The sequence below is a fragment of the Theobroma umbraticum genome, unplaced genomic scaffold (assembly GCF_002168275.2).
Source record: "Theobroma umbraticum cultivar Fairchild unplaced genomic scaffold, ASM216827v3 scaffold_56.0, whole genome shotgun sequence".
In the NCBI taxonomy this organism is placed as follows: domain Eukaryota; kingdom Viridiplantae; phylum Streptophyta; class Magnoliopsida; order Malvales; family Malvaceae; genus Theobroma; species Theobroma umbraticum.
In genome coordinates, this window is record NW_018397256.1 from 2064285 (window position 1) to 2084283 (window position 19999).

At 32.3% G+C, this 19999-nt stretch overlaps 1 pseudogene; it reads left to right on the forward strand.

Annotated features, from left to right (window-relative positions):
- Positions 1-1221: 1221 nt before the first annotated feature.
- LOC110410254 (E3 ubiquitin-protein ligase HOS1-like) lies at positions 1222-14826 on the forward strand (annotated as a pseudogene).
- The last annotated feature ends 5173 nt before the right edge of the window (positions 14827-19999 follow it).

Here is a 19999-nt window from a genome sequence, read left to right on the forward strand (position 1 = left end):
TAAAATAAAAGTTAAAATCGTTAAAATTCTTGAAATTTGGATGAGGGATTTTGGAGGACCCAAATTCTCATGTCAAATTCTATCTCTAGAGGTGAAATTAGAGAAAATTATTGATTTTATTTAATAAGATACCAACAATTATTATGTTTCCCTTTTAATGCAACATTTATTTTTTTAACTCTAATTACAAATATTCGTTTTTTTTTACCTTTTCTTAATAGTAAGATCTATATATTTTTACAAATCTAATGACATCTCTATTGCATATATATTTTTCTTCATTCTTATTTTTATAACCCCAGCAGCATTATTTATCTTTTATAATTATTTTTCATCATATCAAATTCAAATAATACTCAAAATTTTGTTAGAAAAACTACTTATCCAAATCATACAATTATAAATGTCCTTTATTTTTAAAATTCTTTAAAATTTTGAAATTTCTCGTTTCAAATGCACTCTTTGATATTTCCAAAGAGAACTCATTATTTTCTTTAGGTCCAAAAAAAACCTTTTAAAGTTTTCTTTAAAGCTTCCCTAAATCTTGTATTCTTATTTAGTTCAATAAATTCCTAATTTCTCAAAATCATGACCGCTTTTTGAAGAGATTTGTTTTTATTTGAAATTAGATTTGTGGGCTATTCCAATGGTTTTAGTTCAGTCATTTCAAATGTAAGCGGGATGGGTATCACTCCTATCCCTTGCCATGGTTTTAGTTTCAGTCACCCATCAATTGATGAGTCCCTCAAAGTCTTGAGCTTTACGAGCAACCGATACTCCTCGTGTAAAGCACCAAGCTCTTGCTCTATTATGGCACACCTCATTTTGGGAAGAATAGGAGCATAAATTTTGTTTCCAAAAGATTTTTCTTTTGCTAAATTTGATATCAGTTTAAACTTATTAAGCAATAAGACTAAGGAAAACATAAAACACTAACAAAACTTTCACCAAACGTAGAGAAAGGGTAGATCAGGAGATTTTGTCTACAGTAAGGTCGACCTTACTTTAATGTCATTACTATCTCAAAATAATAAAAAATTAAAAAAATAAAGAAAGTAATTAAAATAGATTAATAGGTAATTTTAAAAAATAAAGTAGGTATATATATTTTTTATTTATTTTATTCATTTAACAAACAAAATAAATACTCTATCTTACTTTTCATATACACGTTTTCATAATTTTTTACAAATAAATATATTACAATTAAAATTTTAACATAACCTGTTTGATCAGAATTGGAGTATACCCGAAGAAGAGTGGAGACATATCGTGGATGACTTTCTAGCCTCCTTTAGTACAAGCAGGCATTCATTTCTTGAATTGTTCACTTTCTGTCTTTTGGATGATCACTCAGATGAGGCTTTGCTAAAATCTGTTGAGATTTTAGGAGAAAACAAAATTTCTAAAAAATGAAGAACATTGAAGTATGGATGAAGAAAAATGAGAGAAGAAAGAGTATGCTTTAAATCAACGAATCAGCAAATTGCATTAGAATTTTTCATTCCATATTTTTCTTATATATTCATCAACTATAATGAAAAATTAATTGAGGCCTTAGATGTAGCCTTGGGAAAATAAAATTGAGCAACGGTAGGCTAGGCATAGAAAACCAAGCATGGTTTTCAATGTCAAACAACGATTAACAGAGGAATAAAGCACATGGCTACTAGGCATTACAAACGAACAAAATGACACCTGGCTTTGGCGTTTAAGCCTTTCTTAAATGAAACGAGACACCTATTTGACGTTTAGATAGGAAAGACCCAAGGAAATAACAAAACAACACTACCAACTTGCATATAACTAGGCATAAATTGGTAAAGTTAAAATGCCTTCGTTTTGTAACTAAAGTTTACCTTCTTCAATATTCAAGCAAATGTTACTTCCCTCAAAAACTCTACTTCTTTTGTTTTACTAGATTAAGATCATTTTCCAACACACCCCATGATCATTAGTCTAGTAAACACCCAAATAAGATCTCAGAGTTTCGAATCTGTCTTTGATTAGACTTTTGGTGAAGATATCAATCAATGGAGCATTAGTGTGGTAGTATTCAAGCTCAATTTCTTGATCTTTAACAGCATCCCTAAACGCATGAAACTTCACTCTGATATGCTTTATGCCCCCATGTTGTATTGGATTTTTGTCTATGGCAGTTGTAGATTGGTTGTGCACATGCAACATTGTGACTTGACTTGACTGAATCCCAAATTAGAAAATACCTTTCTTAACCATTGAGCATGATTTGTTGCTGCAACAGTGGCAATGTACTCAACCTCAGTTGATGACTCGGTCGCTACCTCTAACTTTTTCGAGTTCCATGTGAAAACTCCACTTCCAAGAGAAAAACAAAATCCTTCTGTACTATTTGAATCACCACAAATCTTGCTGAATCACTATCATTGTAGCCTTGTAGCTCATTGCTTTTTTACTTCAAATACCTTAGACCAAAGTCAACAGTACCTTTCACATATCTAAGAACTCTTTTTATAACTGCAAAATGCAATATTAAAGGAGATTGCATATATCTTGACAGTAAGCTTCTGGCAAACATGATATCTGGTCTTGTTGCTGATAAGTACAACAAGACCCAATCATGCTTTTATAAAGTAGTCCATCAGTTTCTGTTGACCCATCATTTTTAGAAAGTTTGCAACTTGCAATGAGTGAGGTGTGAATAAGTTTGTAGAAGCTTATATTAAACCTTTTTAACAAGTCCTTTGCATACTTGCTTTGATGTAGTATAATATGACTAGTAGCTTGTCGAACTTCTATACCTAAAAAGTAGGTCATTAATCTTAGATCAATCATCTCAAACACAATAATCATTTAATCTTTGAACTCCTTTAAATAACCCTCATTAGGTCTTGTAATCAATATAAGGCTACAATGAGTATGATTGAGTTATTTGAGTTTTTTACATAGAGTGTGGGCTCAATTACGCTCCTATTGAAGACTAGGCTACAGAAATGCTCATCAATCCTTTCATACTAGGCTCTAAGAACCTACTTAAGGTAATAGAAAGCCTTAATCAACATGCAAACTTTGTTTTCTAATCTTGGTTCTTTATATCCCTTGGATTAATCTATGTAAATGTCTTTTGGCAATATTCCATGTAAGAATGCAGACTTGACATTCGGATGAAAGATTCTCCAACCTTCCCTAGCTGACAAGGCAACTAGTAATCTTATAGTGTTGTGTCTGGCAACAAGGGCAAAAGCCTCAAAATAGTCAATACCATATGTTTGTGAATAGCCTTTCGCACTAACCTTGCTTTGTACTTGTTGATTGAACTGTGAAGATTCAATTTTGTTCTATAAATCCACTTGACTCTAATAACACTTTGATCCTGAGGCCTATCAACAACAATCCAAGTCTAATTCTTTTTATTCATATTGATTTCAGCATCCATTATAAGGCTCCAATTTGCATTAAATTAACTCCAGTGAAGCTTGAAGAATCTAAAATGGCAACATTACACCTACTGAAGATATCCAGAAGTGTTCTTGTTCCTCTTATTGCCAAACTTTCATCTTTTGTATCAATTGAATCACTGTCATCAAATTGCAATTAATCTTCATTAGAAGAAATTTCATTTTCAGAATTGTCTACAATCTCATTTTTCCAACTTCATTTTTTCCCCTCATCAAGAACAATATCTTTACTAATGAATAGCTTCTTAACATTAATGCCATACAATCCATAACCTTCAGAAGACTCACTATAGCCAAAATGTATAGCCATGACTAATTTAAAGTTTGATTTAGTTCTTTTCTCATTTAATACATTAGCATAGCAGATGCAACCAAAAGTTTTCAAATGAGCTATTAAGGGTTGCGTTTATACCACATTGCATAAGGAATTTTGAGTGTCAAAACTCAAGTTTGGCATATTTAGTAAATAATTTATAGGATTAACTGTCTTTATCCAAAATAACCTTTGTAAGTCATTTTGAAACATCAAGCTTCTTGCTATTTTTACTAACGTTTCTACTATTTCTTTCATAAACTCCACTTTGCTGAGGGCTATAAGTCACTGTAAGTTGATGATGGACACCAAGTTTCTTCAAATACATTTCAAACTCAGCTGCAATATACTTTATGCCATAATCACTTCTCAAATTTTTAAACTTCATATCAAATTGATTTTTTGCTAAGGCTTTAAATTTGATAAAATGATTCAAAGCTTCAGATTTTGTTTCATAAACTATATCTGGCAAAATCTACTCAAGTCATCAATAAACACAATGTAGGACCTACTATTGTTCAATGATAGAGTTTTCATTAGTCTATAAATATCAATGTATACAAGCTCAAGATTCTGAGTAGCCTTCCATTTTCTTTCCTTTGGAAATGGCTTCTTATTTTGTTTTCCATATTGACATACTTGACACAGTTTATCTACTTTCTTTATAGTAAGGAAGCTTTCTACCAAGTCATCAGTGGCCATTTTCAATAGTGAACCATATTTCACATGCCCCAATCTCTTATGCCATATCTCAAATAAATCACTTTCATTGTAGTAAGCCTTATGTTCTATTTCCATCAGATTTAGACGATAACACTTATTTTTCATCTTAACAATCAACAACTGAACACTAGTTGGATCAAAGATAGTACTTTACTTATCTTTAAACAACATGGCATAGTGATTGTCATCTAACTGGCCTACACAGAATAAGTTTTGATTAGCCTCAAGTACATAATAAACGTCATTAATGACTTTGGTACTTGAGGGAGTATCAACTACTACAATACCAATGCCAAGTATTTTGTAAAATCTATTTCCAATTTTTACTTAAGCTTTAAACTTCTTATCAAGCTCAGTGAATAAGCTTTCATTACTTGTGAGGTGGTTTGAATATACACTTTCGATCAACCAGATGTCCTTTGCTGTACACTTATCATCCAGCTTAGCCATGAACAACAGCTCTTCAGATTCAATAACCTTTTTAGCTACTACAGCCTTGCCTTCTGCTTCAATTTTATAAGCTTTGCATACCTTCTCCACATGTCCTTGCTAGTTATAGACTCTGTATTTCACATTTAGCCTGTGCGAGTAGTACTTCACAATGTGGTTTTTCTTCTTGTAGTAAGGGCAAAAAAGGTTCTTATCAATCTGCTTACCCTGTTTACCATTACCAACTTTGTTTCCCTTTCCCTTGAACCTTTTAGAACCACCTTCTTTAACTCTTAAGCCCGTAGCCTTCACTGTTAAGGCATTTTCCATGGAGTCTTCACTCTTAATAACTTTTCTCTACTCTTAGACCAAAAAATGCATTGATTAATTCATTCACTAAGATCCTAGTTAAGTCTTTTGAGTCTTCTAAAGAGGAAATTTTGGCCTCAAATCCCTCTAGTAAGCTCACCAAGAACTTATTTACTACTTTTCTCTTTGTACCTTCTTCCTTTTGTAACCTTAAATGATTCACTATTCTCAAAATTCTATCTGAATAAGATTGAATACCTTTACCATCCTTTATCTTTAGTAGCTTAAACTCTTTTGAAAGATTCAAAATCTTCATTTGCCTGGTGTGATCACTCTCTTGAAACTCTTCCTTCAAAGTGTCCTCTACTTCCCTAGGATCATCAAAGTTGATAATCTTAGTAAAGATAATGTTTGAAATAATAGAGTGAAGGCATGAAAGTGCCTTTTATCACTTGGCAACCACTTCACTATGCTACCTAATTTGAGCCAATGTGGGATTAGCAAATCTCTATATTGGTGGATCACTCCTCACTTCAACTACTTTCTATAAGTCAAAAGCTTTAAGATAAGCCTTCAATTTCACTACTCAAATGGGATAATTTTAACTTGAAAAGATTAGAAGAGCTGAAGTTCTTAAACCAATAGTAACCATTGAACTAGTGATTCAATCAGCTAGATGATAATCAAGGAAGAATAAGAAATGTTATATAGGTTCCTCAAGAAGGTAGCTTTGATACCATGTTAAAATTCTAAGAGAAAACAAAATTTTCAAAAAATGAAGAACACTGAAAGACAAATGAGGAAAAATGAGAGATGAAAGAATATGCTTTAAATCAGTGAATTAACAAGAGGCATTAGACTTTTTCATTCCATATTTTTCTTATATATTCATGAACTACAATGAGAAACTAACCGAAGCCTTAGATGTAGCCTTGGGAAAATAAAATTGAGTAATAGTAGGCTACGCATGAAAACTAAACATGATTTTCTATGTCAGACAACGGTTAATAGAGGAATCAAACACATGGCTGCTAAGCATTACAAAGGAACAAAATAAAATGACGTTTGACTTTGGCATTTAAACTTTACATAAATGAAACGGCACACCTATTTGACATTTAGATAGAACAAGACATGAGTAAATAACAAAACAACACTATAAACTTGCATATAACTAGACATTAATTGGTAAAATTTAAAATGCCGTTATTTTGTAACCAAATGTTACCTTCTTCAATCTTCAAACAACCGTTACTTTGCTCCAAAACCTTGCTTCTTCAATTTTACTAGTTTAAAATAATTTTTCAACAGAATCTCATCAACTTCTTTAAAAGATCTATGGCACAGCAACTTATCCTAAGATTGCACGAGTTCTGTTAGAAAGGCAAAATCCTAAGGTAGCTTAAATGGTTTTATGTTAGTCTAGTCATGAGAGTGGATCACAGTTGGTTTTACTTAGTGAGGCAATCATTATTGTTCGGGTGAACATGGAGTATGAGCTTTTGTCTAAATCATTTACATATTAGCAAATGCTTAGTACGAAAGTCTGGGAAAAAAAGTTTAACTATGGATCAAGTAAGGATGCATTTGATGATTCGAAAGGTCAATGCAAGTTCTGGATGGATTGGATAGAAGTATTGGTCATTGAATTTTATTGTTTATGTATTCAGACAAACTAGCTAGATCAAATGATAGACTTATTACGTAGTTTGTAATATTTGGGATTACTAGAAGTCTCACATGGATGTTAGACATAACTCTTAAAATAAATAGATTCTGTTTTAGTGTTTTTCTTTTTACACAACTGTTGAAACACACTAGTTAATTGTTTAGTGTTTTCAATAGACACAATTATTGAAACATATTGGTTCAATGTTTATAAAAAAGAATATGCTTTCAATACAGACTTTCACTTTTAATAGAATTTTGCAATAAGCTTGCTGTATCTTGAAAAGTCCTTGTTTGCAAATCCCTATAGTAGACAAACTTTTAAAAAATAGTTTGCTATCCAGATCTTAAGCCTTTTTACTTATTTTCTTATACTATTTTCTGACAAAAGTTGTAATGGAATTTTGATGAGGAGAAGTATATCCCCTAAATGCTTATTAGATTGTGCAACTAGTGACCCTTGAAATACTATTGGAAGTCTCCTTGTTGTGTTCTACCTTTAACGTTATTGATATGTTTAGGCATATCAAGTTAATCTTAAACATTGGAGCTTGGAGCAAGACTTCATTTCAAATGATTTTGTTAATGAAGAAGTTCTAACTAGAATGGAATCACAATGTCAAAGGAGAAAAGTATTGGTTGATAAAGGTATAGAATTATTGCTAAAAGTCCTTTTGTAACAAGTAAAGATTGGAACATTGTGTGATATAATGATTACTTCTCGTCAAGAGGTCGAAATTCCAGCAAGACCCAGTCTTCCCAAGTTGTAAAAATTGAAATAAGCCAATTTGTTTGTTCTTTCCACTTCTGATTCTATTTTTGTATGATTAGACCATATGGCCACTTTTTTGAGACCACCAATTTTTGAAATTCCTAAAATATTAAGCTGATATGTCAACAATTCTTGTGTTCAAGCTAGTAACTAGGGATCCTTTTCAATTCTCTGGGGGAGGTTATTTATAGATGCAAAAAGAGTTTCAAATGTTGAAGTTGGCACACATATCAAATTTGATGACATCTCAAGTCTTGGACTTCTTTATGTATGTAACACCCCATATCATGAATGTGAACTACTAAAGCTTATTGGGTGGTAATTGAAGTGAATTAAGGTCTATTTTGGTGTTACTAAGCATGTGATGTTGGATGGAATATTTTGAAATAAAATAATATTTTATTCATGATACAATGATATTGAAATAATATTATTTTAATGAAGGCCGATTTTAATCATGTCTTCATGAAGGAGGTGTTAATTGGTTACAGTAAACATAAGTGGGGGAGATTGATCAAATAATAAAGGTGATTGATAATATAAGGTATTATTACTATTAAATGTGTGTGTATATATATATATATACACACATATATATTGTATATACGTACATATAAATATTTGATAAATTATAGTAAATAAGCATTAAAATAACAATGAAGAAAGACTAAAGGTTAATTAAATTTAAATGGTCGGCCCTAGGTGAAGGATTGTGCATGTATAAAACACCATGTGCAAGATGACAAAAGAAAAAGCATGCAATGATATGGCTATTTAGCCATGTAAAGATATCAATAGGAAATGAAAGAATAAACTATATTTTGAAGTAAGATTAAGTGGATAGAAGAATCTACAACTAAGCCAATAATGAGTACAGCAATATAACTAAAGATAGGATAAATAAAGATATTATTCATGGGCAATTTAGGTGCCACGAAATCTACTCAAAAGATGTAAGAGTAGATAGAGAAAATCCATGATGGCTAATATGTGGGAACCATAATCTATCAAGGGGGAAAGAAATTGTCTTCAAAATAATCTTATAATGTAATTCATCGAAGAAAATCCACCCATTTCACCTGCTTTGAGTTGCCATTCTTCTTCTCGAAAAAACTGAACACTATGAAGTGCATTTTCAAGAGTTTTTGGCACAAAGTGAACTAACAATGTGAGTAAAGAGTGGTCTTCTCTATTTTACTTCTTAAACCTGAGCTTCCATTGATTTCAATAAACGCCAAAACCTTCACCAAACCACCACATAAAGCTGAGAAGTTGAAAGAGATAAATTAGAGGTCGGATGGAAGGAATGGGAGCTAAGCTCCTAACCAAGAAGAAGGAGTTCATGCATGGTTCGTTCATGCATCAAGACTGAGCCTTTTAAGAGGTTTAAGGCTCCCCAATTAATTTTAGAAGCTGAAAGAGAAATATAAATGGGTTAGGTAAGGAATCGTTGATTTTGTTGGATCCCAAATCTAGAGTTTCATTGCTTAAAAGTTGTTGAATTTTTTTGTATGGCAGCCTTTGGTGTCTTGGCTTGGAGGTTGTTGAAGTTATACTTTGAGTGAGTAAACCATTCATAAAGGTAAGGAGAGGAAGCTTAAATCTTAAATTTTTGTCCTATTTAATTATGATTAGAGGAGGATATTTGAACAAGTTTGACACACAAATTTTAATTGTAACTAAGATGTGAGGAAATTGTAAAAGAAAAGAGAAGTTGCTGGAAAAATGTTGAATCCAAAGCCTATCTCCAAGGATTTGGTTGAGATAACGAATTGAGTTTTAAGGTATGCATAATTGGTGAAATGTGAGGTTAATGTTGTGATTTATTTTAGTGGCAGAATGTACAATGATAATGCATTACAAATTTTATTAATTGTTGTGAAATATGGTTGCTAGGAAGAGGCTAGCTGCTGAAAATCTTACCTAAACCGTGGTCTAGTTCTAAGAGTAAATTGGTGAAGTTGAAAGGTAAGAATGGTAGATTTCAATTAAGCTTTGACTATTAAATCATAGCTGCCGATGTGCATAAATATCTAATCTTAGGGAAATATTAATATGTGAATAATGTTGATTGTTAGGAGTTGTTGAATTAGGAGTTGTTGAACTAAGTATTTTGGTACCAAGTGAAAGCTACTGGAAAATTATTAGAAATTTGGAAATAACGGCATGTTTAAGCAGAAGTGGGGACTTTAAAAGCTTGCTAGAAATTTCTTAGTGAAATTACATAAAGTTAAGGAGCGGATAGTATTGTTGGTGAGAAAAATCCCACCAATTAAGGTGAGTGGGTGAACCTATTTTAAAACTGTGTTCCTTATAATAGATATATGTATATACTAATCTTGGTGAATTGATGTGTATTGTGGAAGTTGGATTGGAAGGATACTATCAAAACATTTGTGGTTATGCTAAAGTTTTATAAACTATTTTGTTTTTTTGTTTTTTTATGAATGTTTTAGCTCAATAATAATAAGGAAAATATCCAAGAGGGGGGTGAATTAGATTTTAAAAATAAAAATTAACAAATTGAACTTTAAAGCTTGAAGTCAAGTTTTTTAAATTTCTTTTTTCTTTAAAACAAATCAAAAGAAATGAACAAACATGTTGAAAACAAATTTTCAAACCTTTTCAAAATAAAATATGCTAACATATTAAAAAGGATTTGAAAAGTGAGTAAAAGAATAAGTTTAAAGATAAATATTCAAATTTTTTGAGAAATGAATTGAAAAACATATTTGAAAATAATAATTCAAATCTAATTCAGAAAAAAAGTGAAAACATGCAAATATAAAAGTGAAAAGTAAGTGAACTATGAGTTTCAAAATTTTTCAAAGTACAAAGCATAAGTTTGAGAAGAAGGGAAATTTTCAAAACTTACTCTTACTTTAGAACATGTCAAAAACAATTTGGAAATCAAATGAGCAAGTAAGTTGAAAACAGATTCTAAAAAGCTCTTCAAAGTGAAATGCATAAATTAAAAGTGTAAAGTAATTTGAAGAGTAAATCAAAGAATAAAGCAAGTTAAGTGCATATTTTCAAAACTCTTTAAACGAAAGTAAAAAGCATAAGTATCTCAATGTGAGTCAAAAGTGATTTGAAGATTGAGTTGAAGAAAAGCAAGTTCAAAAATAAATGTTGAAATCTCTTAATAGCCAAGTAAAATGCACAATTAAGAAACAATGAAAAGTAAAGAGAAAATACAGAAGTTCAAGAGTAAGGAAAAGAGAGAAAAGACACAAATCATTTATAGAGACATAGTTGCTAAGCAAAAAAGTTCGATATTAGAAATGTTAGCAATTGACTCAAGTGCAAGTGGGAGATTGTTGGCATATGCCTTTGAGTCAATTGGATTAGTCAAAGAATATATATTATCATTTAATGCATATTTAATTGCATAACTATATGTGATAGAGATTTTCCTTCATGTTAGTGCAATAATAAGGAGTTATTAAGCACTAAGTGGATGAAGCCCATGGAACATAAAAGCCTTTTAAGAGAATTGTAAAGTTGTTACAATTATGATATCACTATGCATCAAAGCCATGTTCCTAAAATTGTTTGTAGTCATTGTATTGTCAAGACAAATATTGATAATGCTTAAAGATTGGTACATATTAAGCCTCCTTACTTAGAAAGCAAGCAATTGATTTCATAGATTGAAGTATCAGGGATATTTGAGGATAGCATATGGGTGCTTGTTAAAGAACAAGTTTACTGGACATAACCTGCTATGAGAACTCTATTTGGTATTTCATTCAAATGTCTAGTGAATATGTTCTCATGTAATAGCTATGCAATTAGTCCTTAGATTTAAGACACCAAGTCATCTTGTATAAGGAATGACATACTTTGATTTCACTTCTATGAGTCTGGAGGCAACCAGATACCTAAACAAGATGTTTTTGAGTATGCCATGAAGCATACAAATGTGGATGAGTGGTCGAGAGAAGATTCATCAGCCCAAGTGATATGAGGGGATGTATCTCACTTGTTCTCAATTCTTGATTAACTTGTATAAAGTCTTTGACCAAAGCATTATGAATTTGAGGAAAGTTAGTTTCTTAAATTCATAAGGTCTGCCATGAATTATGAAAACTAATATGGAATGTCATAAGTAAACACTAAACCATGCTTTATGACATATTCGAGATATTTGATAAAAGGACCATATTACATTAAGAGGCTTATCATTGAAGGGTTTTAGTCAATTCTTTATTGACTTTTTAACATATTGGGTGGTCATAATATATTGTTAGATACTGTTTATGATCTATAAATATAAATTAATTATTAAATTGATATTTGATTAAGATTTATATTTATTGTCAACATGTTAGAAGCTTAATAGGTCACATACATTAAGGGACATGATAGAGATTAAATAAGGATAATCAATTAAATTGGACTTAATTGGAACAAACCAAAATAAAGTGAGAAATTAATTAAAATCATAAAGACTTAATTGAATTAAATTACAACTGTTGTATCTAGGGTTACAACTTAGTTTGGCTAAACAAATATGTTATAGCAACTAAAAGATAATGAGCCTCTAGCTACTTCTTAACCCTTTTATTAAAACAAGAAAAAGAAAAATAGTTTTCTCTCTCTGATTAAAATAAGATTTGGCAAGAAGTTTTGGTCCTTTTGTTTTAGAAACAAAACTTGCTAGCACAAATAAAATCCTACCTTTGAGAAGGTCTTATTCAGTCACTATGTGGATTATTGTTAGAGGCCAAACACTTGGGTGGCTGAAGATTCGATAAATCCTAAAGGTGAAGAAGTAAAGATTTCAACTGTAGGATTTTAACTGTTTTATTCCTTTTTTGGGTTTTTTGCTTTATCACAAGCGATTTTGGATTTAATTAGCTTTTTGATTATGATATCTATAGCAAGGTATGTAACTTTCAAACTTATGAGTGTTCATAATTAATTTGAAAATTATATGAAAAATACAAACATTGATCCTATAGGATTCAATTGTTTCTTTGATTAAATACTAGTTTATTTTTTTTTTGCGTTATATTTTTAATTTCTTTATTAATTTCATGTTTGAGCATGAGGTCAAATCTCGGCAAGCGTAACTCCCTGCCTTTTCAAGAATCAGATGTAACCTCTTTACAACACTACCTTTCGCAGGCTTAGGCATAACTTTTTTTTCTTACAAGGTCAAAGCAATAATACCTTTAGAAGGTGGGTTTTGCTTAGTAAGAATAATGGAAGAAGAGTTTGGAAGAGCTAAAAATGATTTCAAAAGATATAATAGAAGGGACAAGGAATTTGAAGCTCAAAAACAACTCACAAGCTCTATGATGAATATGAATGGCTTGCTTTAGCTTGGTTTTTCTCTATTTTTCCTCTTTTTCTTCATCTCATTTGATTCTTGATCAAATGATCTATCATAAATGCATTGAGAAATTGATGATATAACTAAATTGAGACATTTAGGAGTAGGTCATATTGTCACATCAGATTTCATGTGACCTTTGTACACAAAGTTGGCTCTAGCTAGAAATACATTTATAAGTATGCTTATGGGCTTATATTTACGTGTCAAGACCATGGGATTATACTTTCACGTGGTAAAGACCATGGGTTATAATTACATTCGCGTAGATTATTGGCCATATTGATATGTGTAATATCATAGGTATTTGAAAAGTAAAGGAAAGGGCTCCCGAAATATTATTTACGTGGGAAATGGCTCACAGGCTTTATAGACCTACCTAAGAGTGATACTCTTCTATTTGATTGAAGTATTGTTTATGGCATGGTAATGGTTTTAAATCTGTTATCTACATGGCAAGGTGTTTTTCATATGTGTTTAATGTATGAGCATAACATGAGATTTATGCATTGAAATTGCTTCATACTCACCATGGTAAATTAAACAAAAGTATATGGCTGGGAATTGCGGTTTCAGCGTACTTTATTTAAAGTTTTATAACTTATATCTTTGCTGCATGGTTTGGAATTAATTGTGCTTTAACACAATGTTTAGGTACTAATTCATATTTTATACTTGCCAGGCTACTCTAACTTGTGTTTATTGGTTGATTTTACTCATTTATATTTTGGTTTTTCACATTCAAATGTTCCACTTTAATGCTTGTTTTTCATCATCGCTTGCTGACTGAATCGATGATCGCTGAGTCCGTGAAACTCACCATACCTATCTTATTTTGCAAATAATTGAGTCGATTAGTGCATCCTTGGGTGAGTTCCTCTTCCAATGCTGCATAAGCAGTGGCATCTCGAAGTATCATCCCTGGTGTCACACCGTTGCTAGAGGTCTCTATGATGATAATGTGTCTTGGAATGGTTTATGTCTAATGGGAATTTGGAGGATTGTAATCATTTATATTTTAATTATGGGATGTATGGACATAAATATTTCTAAGTACCTATGTTTAAACTAAAAGTGTGATAATAAACTTAAGTATGGATTGTGATTATTTGGTTTGAGGCAATTATGGTTAAACTAAAAATTTATGATGGAAGTTGCTTAGGGTAAATCTATATGGATTAGAGAAGCAAATAATTAAAATTTTCTGTCACGATAAGATCAAATCATAACAAGCGGATGATTGGTGATTGGTAAGAAAGGTTGAAATTAAGGCTGGTTTGAGCATGGTGGGCTTACTTGCAAGACTCATATGCGGGTAGCGATCCCAGAAACGGCCGTTACAATGCAAGTCCCACATATGCTACACCATTAAAAGGAATCAGTCGGAGTTCATTGAGAGAGCTCTCAAACAAGCACCTCCAAGAAAAACAATCTGATAAAATCATTTCAGAGGCCGAGCAAAATGGGTTTGTTGACCAAATCCGCAATACAAGTCCTCCATATTCCTGCAGGGTGACAACTAATCCTGTATCAACACCTAGAAATAACTACGGTTTGTTTAAAGGTTCTGCAAATGTCTTGCGTTCTAATATTTCTAGTAAGAGGGGCGAATCAGATACAGATGATGGACATTGGAATGTGCCTCCTACAGAAGACTTAATGGATGTCTCTTGGAGCCGTAGAGAGGTTTTTAGAGGACAGAAATGCAAATGTCGGGCTGAGATGGAGATCTGATGAAAGTAGCGATGAGGAAGAGCAGAGTCCAGAGAAAACCGTAGAAGTTGGTGCAACCCCTATGAAAAGACATCGAACGAGGAGATTTTCCAGAAGATGAAGGATCCCATTGCCAATGTAATTCACCATTCTCTTATCTAAATATATATTCTTGCCTTTTCCGTAAGGAATGAGCCAGAAGTGACTCAAACCTGTAAATTTCGGATGAGAGTTACATTGCTCAGGTTTTACATTTTCCAAGGGTGGAAAGGTCCAACTTTGCCTTGTCACATACTCAGAGGAGTTGGTTAATGGGTCATGGTTGTCTTCTTGATATCATGATGAAACAAGGTGTTTTTGATAATTGAAGGGCGATCACCTCATCATGGATTACCCAAAATTTTTGTATCTTTTTTTTTTTTTCTTTTTTCTAAAAGTGAGCTCAAGGCAGCATTTTTAAATACAAAAAGTCTTATCTTACCTATTATAATAAATATATTTTGTTAATTTATGTATTATTTATTTTTTTACATATCAAATTATACACAACAAATAGTAATTAAGATTATCATTAATTATGATACTGTATAGCATAAAGTATAAATAATTTTAAACAATAAAAATTGACTCGAACAAGATAATAAAAAATTATAGACATAAATTTAAATAATAAATATTTTAACAAAAATAGGTAAATAGTAGCAATTTTGATTTTCTTAGTACAATCTACTATCACATTTCAAAGTATTAAAAAATAAATTAAATATTTTAATTATTATTTTATGTTATTTTTATTTTTGACATAAGAAATTAATATTTGTGTTAGTTTTAGAAGTTGAATATTTTTGAAATAGTATTAAGTTTATTTGTTTATGTAAAAAATTAATTTCTCAATAATAATCTCATGGCTTTGGTCAAATAAACTTGACATGGACTTAAATTTTTAGGTAATTATGGTATATCTTACCTAATTTATATATGACACATATTAAAATTTTTTTATAATTATATTATTTATGTAGATCACATTTTTCTTTTTTAATTTAAACTTTACATTAACTTTTGTTCTTTATGAGAAGTGTTCAATTTAGTATTTTTATCATTGTACTTAACAATTATGTTAAAATTTTATAAAGGCTAGTTAGAATTTTATATTTACATCTTGTTTTTCGTTACACTATTATCAAGTTATACATATTTACCTTTTACTTATATTTATAATTATCATAATTTATTTTAAGTTGAATAGGTCACTTAAAGCCAAGCAATGGCTAGATCCACTGAAAAACAAGAACAAGAAAACAATACACCGTCAACATAACCACACACCTAGAGAGCTTAACCCAACACCATCATTAAACAAACAAGTGTCAACCGAATCCATGGTCCACGACCATATCACATGTCATAATTGCATCGAACAGCAATAAAGCACCACAGCTCAACAACTCATCAAAAAGGAGATCATACCACAAAGCGTAGAACATGTTGTTTCTGTCAACACATAATCAAGCCAATGAGTCAACCATAGCATTCACCTCTTCGAAAATGCAGCAATAAGTGATATTCCTTTGCTTAACTGAAACAATTTTTCAACCCTTCACTCTTCAAGATAGTTTCCCAAACCACGTACATTCCATGAAAACATCTTTATTCTGTCTACATGAACCTTACGGCAGATAGATATACACACCCCAACACAACACCATCACATTAACGTAACCAAAACAACAGAAAACATAAAAAACAAACACTAATATAATGCAACCAATTGGTTTTACTCATTAAATTCTTCTAGTTTAACCAACATGTCCATAACTTGAAGCTTATCACACAATGGTGCCATTCCCATGTTCCATGTGTCTTTTGCCTCCCTTAGAATTATGGCATTCCTATTTCAAATGTGCCCATCAGATAATGAAACATTTACACCTAAACCGTTAGAAATTCAGTCTCTCACCTCCAAGTTGTCAAGATTCTTCTCCTTTTTCCTTTCGTAGCTTTCCTTTCCAACTTCTTTCCACCTTTTTATTTTTTACCTTTCTGCCAATCGATTCTCTTTTTAATTACATTGAGACCCTCAACCAAATTCGGCATAAAAGATGTGAATTCCCAATCCAGGTCTTTATATTCCAATGGTATAGTCATTGGATTTTTCACTTTGAGCCTCCTTTGGCCTCTTCCTACTATCAAATCAACAACCTAGACAATATTACACTGCTCTTTCTCTCTCTCTTAGAACCCAATTTTATATGTAAGGGGAAGATGGTAAACTTACTTGGTGAACTAGACAGATGACTTTATCCCCAGCCAAAAGCATAAGGATCAACCCTTAAAAGTGTTCAAACAAGTAAAATAGAAGTGTTAGATAGTAAAAGAACAAGAAAAACTAAGTGGAGAAGCCTTTCAAGCATTCTGTCTTGGAGGGATCAACCCCTTGAGCAGAAAGGGTGGATCTTTGGTTTCTAGAAGCCCTTAAACAGCTTTTTGGATTGAAAGGATCGACCACCTCCAAAAAGGCCGATCCTCACAAGCATACTTAACCAACTTTGACTTATTTGCCCATTAAGTTCTGTTAGGCTCTTTTCACTCATTTTTTCACTCAAACCCTTCAAACTCTCCTCTATTCACTCCCACTCACTCTTACACTCATTTTGGGGCCTTAAGATTGGAAACCAAAGTGAGTTTTGGCTTATTTGAGCCATTACCTTTAATTTGACTAGCTTGTAATTTCTTTTCTTTTTTGTTACAGCTTGGTCTCTCCCTCTAGGCTAAAGAAATCAGTGGAAAGCTACTCTTGATTGTTCACCAAGGTAAGGACTTGATATTTTGAAATTGTGGAAGTTGTGGAATGAAAGTATAAACTTGTTGACTTCGAAAAATGAAAATTCATAGTTACTCGACTTGTTTCGAACTAAGAAGCTAGGAAGAATTTAAGTGAGCTATGGTTGTTCTAGAATCCTTTGAAGCTCTAAGGAACTATCGAAAGCTAAGTGCATGAAGTCAAATTGCTAAAGTCGCAAGAAGAAATACTTGAGGTAAGTGGAAAGCATCAACACCTATTTTGAATATAAAGATGCATAAATCATGTTTTACAAATTCATCTGAATGCATATATTTGTGAAATCCCAATTAAGACTTACGGTGCAATTGTCCATTTGACAAGCTTGATATATTCTCTCTGAGCGAGTCCCTATATATATATATGTAGTCTCATTATTTGAAAGTGTTATGGGAACAAGAATTTTGGTGGAAAACCTTATTTAATATTCAATTATGTGGATACATATTTGATTATGGATAACATGTGCCAAGTGAAAGGTGCAAGTATATTGTCTTGATTGTGGATAGCATGTGTAAGGTGAAGGGTATATGTCTATTGTATGATTATGGATAACATGTGTGAGGTGAAGGGAACAAGATCATTGTTTTGCTAGTGACAATAATGTGGGCAGCATGTGTGAGGTGAAGGGCATGTGTTGGACTATTGTTGGTGACTTTGATTGTAGATGGCTTATGTGTAGAGGAAGGGCATGTGACTCTTATGTTGTTGATGATCTTACTTATACAATTGATAATGCTCATAAAAGAAACTCTTTTCTTGCCTAAAGTGCATGTTGAAGACTAAATAGGATGCTTCCTCTACTTGACTCGTTTTAGATTTGAGCATCTAGAATGAAAGCATGCTTGATGAGGTATTAATTGTTGGATTGTGATCCACTCTTCCTAGATGTCATGAGATTGATGTTTTAATGGTGCTGGAGCTTGTTTTGGAGGGAGATGGATCCTTTCTTATGTAAATGAGTTTATAGCTGAAAAGAACTCAGAAAATGCTTTCTATTGAAAAAAGATCAACCTCCAAGGGTGAAGAGGTCGATCTTTATTGTCAAGTAGCTAAATAAGAGATATTCTTTTTTGTAGGGAACAAACCCCAACGTAAGAAAGGTCGATCCCCAAATTCAAGTAGCCTTTTTAAGATTTTATATTAAAGAGGGATTGACACCACAAAGGGAGAAGGTTGATCCCCAAAGGATAAAACCCACAGAATAGGTTCTGTGAGCTATGGATCAACCCTCAAAGGAAAAAAGGTTGATCTCTCTACATCAAAATTAAATATTTGTAGTCCTTTGGGTGCCATTTAAAGGCCATTTAAATGTAACAGTCAATTGCTGAGCCTACATAAGTCTTGTTACATTTCGTTGATGAGCATGATTTTTGGTCATGCATTTATAAGGGTCAAGTTACACTTTTTTGTGTTATAGATAAGTATAGCAATGTATTATGATGCATAGGATATGAAGTAATGGCCTAAGGGCCTATATGAGCATAAGTATGCATAATGGATAATATATGTTTGACATGTATATATGTATGAGAGCCAACTAAGTTTGGTGTTTATGGTATATGGAATGGCACAAGTGTATTAGATGAGTAAGGCTTGCTTAGATCAAGGGAGGAGAGTTTCCTTTGTCTTCACACCATTCATGGCTTGAGATTGGATTGTGACACACACACACTTTCTCTCTCTCCCTTGTGTTTTCCTCACCAAGGCCTATGAAAACTTCTAGAGTTTGGGACACAACTTGACTATATGTCTTATTTTTACTAAAACCCAGTTCTATCACTATCTTTAGGTACTCCAACCCTTTTGTATCCACATCCAAAGATACATCCTCCCTTAAGCGTGAGCCTATATGCTTCTTTCCTATTTGTTCCATTTCTACACAATTAGAGAACCCATTATCTTTAGCCATCCCCATTGCTTCCAAGCTTAGTTGGCTATTGTTCGCTAGGTCTATAATTCTCCCATCACCGTTTCCGTCAAGTTTAAAGTTTTACATGCCATAATTCTCTCCCATTCCACTAGGCCATCTCCCTTAAGCTCAGTATTGTTTGGACTATTATTCCACTCCAATCTAGCCAATTTAACTTCTATATGACGTGAAACTCGTTAATTTGCAATAAACCTAATCTTGCTTCCATAATCTCCTTAAATTGGCCCACTCACAAATTTGGTCTTCATTAAACTCCATGGGCCTATCAATTAATGATTTATTAGAGGACCAATTAAAAGTTTCTCTTTCTCTTCCCAATTTGGCCTTATTCGGTGCCACATATCACCATCAACAACATGGGCAATGTTTAGAACTCGTCTAACACTATCAGATGGCTTATCGTGAGCTTGATAGTTACATCCATCTAGTACTACTTCATAAAAAATTCTATCTTTCCCATTAGTTATGGATTCCAAATAGCCATTGGATCCTGCATCCCATTCATTTAAAGTGGTAGTT